This window comes from Lygodium microphyllum, chromosome 18 (assembly GCF_053477565.2).
Source record: "Lygodium microphyllum isolate KBCC chromosome 18, Lygodium_microphyllum_v1.1.10, whole genome shotgun sequence".
NCBI lineage: Eukaryota > Viridiplantae > Streptophyta > Polypodiopsida > Schizaeales > Lygodiaceae > Lygodium > Lygodium microphyllum.
Window position 1 is genome coordinate 21,590,537 of NC_141152.1, and position 6,525 is coordinate 21,597,061.

Sequence of the window (6,525 nt, forward strand, 5' to 3'; positions counted from 1 at the left end):
TTTCCTACTCTCACAGAAACGGTGCAATATTGGTGTTTGGAGATTCTGAAAGGCTCTTATTCGCATCATGTTCCTAGATCCTCCAACAGAAGCGAGTGCACCACTTCAAAAGGCTTCTACCTTGATATTTGCATTGTATAAGCAAGCAATCTAGAGCTATTGAATCTCAAGAAGATGTCTGGTATAGAGATGTCACACATGTCTGCCTCCACATCTATGAAGAGGAAAAGAGTCCTTCAACCCACAATGACAAAGAAGTCAATTGTCTCAGATGTTTCAATAGCATTAGTTATATAATCTAGGGTCTCCTTGATATTTTGATCTTTTTTTCATAGGTACTCTAAATATTTTGATCTTTCTTTTGTAATTACTTTAAATTTTATTGCATTTTTGGTACATAGCTCTAAAAAGATTGGTTGAAGTGCTAGAGAAAAAGCCTCCCATACCTTCTGACTAACTTGCAAAAATACAATATAGACAAGTTGCAGTAAGGTCTTGATTAATATGGTTGGAACATAATGAGAAATTTTATTCTAGAACCTGGATGTTGCTGAATTCAGAGTAGAGACAGTAATTGAAGAGACCACTATAGAGGTTGATGAGCTATCTGACACTCCTTCAAGCCTTATTGTTCCATCTTTGTCTACTTTTCCAATTAAAGACAAGGAGTACATATTATTGTCTGATCTCCAATTTCTTTTCAATTTCAGAGAAGATTATTGCTTGGCAGTTATTGCAAAGGTATCTATAGATGCAAAAGGCATAGTGGATGTTGCAAATGAGTCCAATGAGGACTTACTTAAATTAGATACTCAAATGTCTGATGATAAGTTTATAGATGCATCAAATGCTTTTTTCCTATGTTTAAGCAAGGTTAAAGATGCTGAGAGAAAGTTACAGGCTGCTGACAAAGAGTTTGACCAATTTTAAGAGAAGCTTGGAATCTCCAATTTTGGAAGGGAGGAGTATGTAAAGGAGCTCAAGGATGTCAAGGAGACATCAATTAGCTTATGGAATCCGAGCAAACTTGAGAGTGATGAAAACCAAATCGTTATGCATTCTTTTTTTTTATGGAACCACATACATATTTTTATTTTTTTCATTCTGATTGCTGCTTTTACAGTTGGAGATTGCAGATGAGTATAATTTCTTGGGAAGAGCCAAAGGATCGAGAGTTGATGGTAGTTCCCTAAAGGATGTTGCACTTGGGCATTATATATCGAAGATTGATCCCAATATTCTATTGCTTTTGCATAGCACTTTCTGGTGCGCAGATCGGACGCAGGTAGCTCACGTAGTGAATTCCCAAAGGTCCCCAAGAACAAAGCACCCTACTTTTTAGCACAAAAACCAATGTAAAAACAAGCACGACATGAGACAAGAGACAAATTGGGTTGAATCTCCCCCATGCCTTGTGTGAGCACTTCACAAAGCATGTATTTAATATATATTTTCAATCTTTTTGCTCAAAAATAGCCCAATTACAAAAATATGGCAAGCTTTTAGCTTTTGAGTTTGCTTTCTACCAAAAATAGGAAAATAAAGCTAATGGACGGTGCCCAAAGAGTCTGGCACGCCCAATCTCAATGTCCAAATAAAAATAACATATCCAGGCGCATAAGCGCATACAAAATAATAATAAATAGTCGATGTCTCTATAGACATAATCAAAATATAGGCGTGGCGCCTATCAAAATATAGTCCAAAGATCGAAAACCCGCTAGACTCCAATGCTTTCCTCCGCCACTGCTGCTATCTCTACACATCAACTGAAGCATTCACAATCGTTAGTAAAATAACACAATTAAACCGACAAAAGTGAATACCTAGCAGTCTTCAGCTACATAAATAAATCAACTGGTTAGAAATAAATCCTAACCTTAATTTATTACGAGTGCGCACTCTAAACTCATAAACGTTATTAATTTAATATGCATTTTGCGGAATCACCCGCTATGGAATCACCCATGTACACACTAAATTAATGAAACGTCCGAAAAGGACAGGCGTCCCCATCAACTTCTCGCACAAAGAATCCTCTTTGCGTATGAGCCCCGGTCATCTAAGTTTACGGAATCCACCGTAAAACCTCACGGAATCCACCGTGGAATATGCCTCCTGGCATCATACCCCCGGTGTTATGCATAACAGCAATATCATCGGCACTCTGTATTCTATTAGACAAAGATGCAATAGGTGTAGATAATCTATGTCCATAAATAACTTCAAAAGGTGCTTTCTTTGTAGATGTGTGAGGTGTATTGTTGTAAGCAAACTGTAATAAATGTAAATGAGTATCCCATGTTTGAGGTTTAGAGATAGTGTATGCACGTAAAAGATCTAAAATAGTGCTATTTGTGGCTTCTGTTTGTCCATTTGTTTCTGGATGAAATGCAGATGAGAAATCAATCTTTGTGCCTAGATTTGAAAACAGTGTAATCCAGAAATTATTACAAAATCTAGAATCTCTATCTGAAATAATCACTTTCGGCAATCCATGGTTAGTAAAAACAGTTTTCAAAAATAACTGTGCTGCTTGTGATGCTGTTAAAGTTTTCTTACATGCAATGAAATATGCTTGCTTACTAAATCTATCTACAATTGTCCAAATCATGTCATGGTTAGATTTAGTATTTGGTAAGCCAGTAATGAAATCCATAGATATATGTTCCCAAGGTTTAGATGGAATAGATAAAGGCATTAATAACCCATACTGTTTACCATGATGTCTCTTTATTCTTTGACAAATCAGACATTCAGAAACAAAATTAGACACATCTGCATTCATATGCGGCCAATAAAAATCTTCAGTTAACATGCGTAATGTAGAAATGATACCTCTATGACCTTGATATGGGGGACAATGAATTTCATTCAAGATAAAAGATCGGAATGGAATAGTAACACACAGTCTCTTTTCAAAGAACATGAATCCATCATTATATGATAATGAATCAACAGGAATGAAATTATTTTGAATTAATTTTTGCCAATCAGAATGAAAAGTAATATCCTGGTGATATGTGTCTTTCATAGCAATCAAAGAATCAAAAGATATGATAGAAATGTTATGAATTGCAGGTCTTCTACTCAATGCATCAGCAACTACATTTTCTTTTCCAGGTTGGTATTGAATGATAGGATGGAAACTTTGAATGAATGAAGCCCATTTGATATGGCGGTCAGAAATTTGGGGTTGGCTAAGTAGATGTCTAATGCTTTGCTGGTCAGTCTTTATCATGAATTCTGAACCCATTAAATAATGCTTCCATTGTTTCAATGCTTGGACAACTGCTAAGAGTTCCTTGTCATAGGTGGAATATTTGAGCTCAGAGGGTTTCAGCTTAGAACTAGAATATGCTATTGGATGGTTGTCTTGCATTAACACGGCTCCTATTCCTGATCCGCTAGCATCAGTCACAACTAAAAAGAATGGTCTATTAAAGTCAGGTAATTGTAGGACAGGGGCATTGGTCAATGCACGTTTAAGTAAATCAAAGGATTTCTGCTGGTTTTCAGTCCATTGATAAACAATGTCTTTCTTAAGAAGTTTGGTCAGTGGTAAAGCAAGTAATGAGAAATTACGTACAAACTTCCTATAGAAACTAGCAAGACCAAGGAATGAGCGTAGTTCATGTACATTTTTAGGAATAGGCCAATGCAATATTGCATCAATTTTCTTAGGATCAACTTTTATTCCTTCTTCTGATACAATATGACCTAGATATTCTATTTCTTTCTTAAAGAATTCACTCTTGTCAGGATTTGCAAACAATTGATTTTCTTTCAGTAATTGAAAAACTAATGATAAATGCTCGTAATGCTCTTTTTCACTTTGACTGAACACTAAAATATCATCAAAGAAAACAATCACACAATATTGATATTTTAGAAAAATACGATTCATCATTCTACTGAAAGTGGCAGGTGCATTAGTTAGTCCGAATGGCATAACTAAGAATTCGTAATGGCCAAACTGTGTCCTGAATGCAGTCTTAAATATGTCGGATCTATCTAACCTCACCTGATGATATCCAGATTTAAGGTCAATTTTACTAAATATAGAAGATCCTTGCAGTTTGTCCATAAGGTCATCAACTCTAGGTATAGGATACCTATTCTTTACAGTGATCTTGTTTAATGCTCGGTAGTCAATACACATCCGATAAGTATTATTCTTTTTCTTGACTAGGAGCACAGGTGCACCGAATGGGGAACTGCTAGGTCGAATTAAACCTCTATTTAGTAATTCTTCTACTTGACTCTGGATTTCTTTTTGTTCTATTTGATTGTGCCTATATGGGGCTTTGCAAGGTGGTTGTGTGCCAGGTATTAGGTCAATCTTATGGTCTTCTGGACGTGATGGAGGTAAACCTGGTGGTAGGTCTTCTGCAAAACAGTCCTTAAAATATGCGAGAAATTCCTTGTGCCTAGGGTGTATATGAGTTTCTTTTGCGTGCAATTCATTCACCCAAATGAGATATGATTTAGTATTCTTGCGTAGTGCACGTTTTGCTTGAGTATGCGAAAGCAGTGGAAACATATGAGATGCATGTATACCAAATAATGTAATAGATTTTCCTTGAAAATTAATATTCATTGTGTGTGTGGAATAATCTATATTGGGATTATGTTGGTGTCTCCATGGCATTCCTAGAATAATGTCGCTAGACTGTAATGGGACAACTAAGAAATTTCTTCTTTCAATATATGGACCAATTTGAATTTCTAAATTTTGAACTTCTTGTGTGCCATTGTACCTAGTACCTAAAAATGCAGCTTTTATGCGATAATGCGTAGGTACTGTATGCAGTTTCAATTCCTTTACCAATTTTGCTGAAATAAAGTCATGCGTACTACCGTCATCATGCAATACAGTTCTTTCTTTTCCATGCACCATACATTTCATAGTCAATAATGAATGTAAAGTAGGCATACCTGGTAAAGTGTCGGAAGTAGTAGTAGGATCATCTTCTTCTTCAGTGAAATCTGGCATATCCTCATGCTCGTCTTCGTCCATAGCTCCAAGGTAGTTGATATGTGCTGATGGCTTCTTTGAATGACAATTTGCTGCGAGATGGCCTGGCTGGTGACACTTGTAGCATACGATAGGCTTGGCTTTGGTCACATTATTTGCAATGGCTGGGAGTCTGGGTATATTTGGATTTGCTTGTTGGATAGGCTTAGGATTTGGATTGACAGTGGATGGTAATGCAGGTGGTTTAGGCCAATTCTTGCGGAAAGATGGTGATGAGAAACGACCTGGATTAAACCTTCTGAAATTTGAATTGAATTGTTTAGATCCATAATTACCGTTTGCTTGGAATGGCTGTGGTCGTCGATCTCTTCCACGTAACTTATCTTCAGTGTCGTGAGCTAAGGAGATAGCATCTTCAAGGGTAGCAGGCTTGAACATATTCACCTCAGCGTAGTAATGTCCAAGAAGTCCAGACATGTACTTCCGCTTATGGGTCGTCTCTGGTACGTCTTCAAGCATGCGTAGCTGTAGGAGTGCATTCCAAAAACGCTCTGTATATTGTGGTATAGGCTCACGGTCGCGTTGTTGAAGTAAATCCCATTGCTTGATTGCCTTCTCATGAAATTGCGGTGGTAGAAAATTTTGCATAAACTTCTTCTTGAAATCTTCCCATGAAGCAGGACATTCTATACTCTTGCGGACGACAGTCCACCAAAGTGATGCTCTATCTATCGGATGATTAGTAACACACTTGATTTTATCTTTCTCAGGATAAGTTTCCTCATGGAAATAGTCATCAAACTGGCTAATGAATGATAAAACAGTCTTTCCTTCTCTTATGCCATTGAAAGTGCGAAACTTGAAACTTCGTTTACTTATCTTGGATTCCTTGCGAATGGTTTGTGCTTCAAGAGTGGCGTCGATGGTACGGCGTATCAAATCTTCAGCTTGAGGTTCTTCTTTATCAGTGGACGCTCCTTGTAGCTTTGTCAATTGCGCTTGCAAGGCTTGCCTAGCTCTTCGCTCTTCGTCCAATTGCAACATGATAAGATCCAGCTTTTGTTCCATGGTAGGCTCGGGTAGGTCGTCTTCAGTCATAGGATCATCCATAAGTGGGGTAGTCATCCTGTAAAACTCAACAAACCTTTCTCACTCAAAATCAGTTAGCGGGATGAGCGTAGCTCAAATTTGGGGTTACAAGGCTATGTATTTTGGGTATTTTCTTCTTCAATTTTCAGAAATTCTGAAATATTTCTGTCTCCGTTTGCTGAAAGTACTTCAACGAACTTGCAGATAGGTAAAACAGCTTGCTGCGAACAACTTTCCAGTTCTGAGTTTTTGCAAACGAACAAGTCTTCTAGGAGTTTCGAGCGTTAGTCAATTCTGATTTAGTCTGACTTGCAGAGTTGCAGACTTAACAGACTTGCAGGGTTGTTGACTTGCTGAACTTAGCCGACTTGCAGAACTTAGGCCGACTTGATGAACTTGCAGGACTTGATTCCAATCGACTTGCAGAACTTGACTTCTGGTGCGCAGGACCCGGAGTT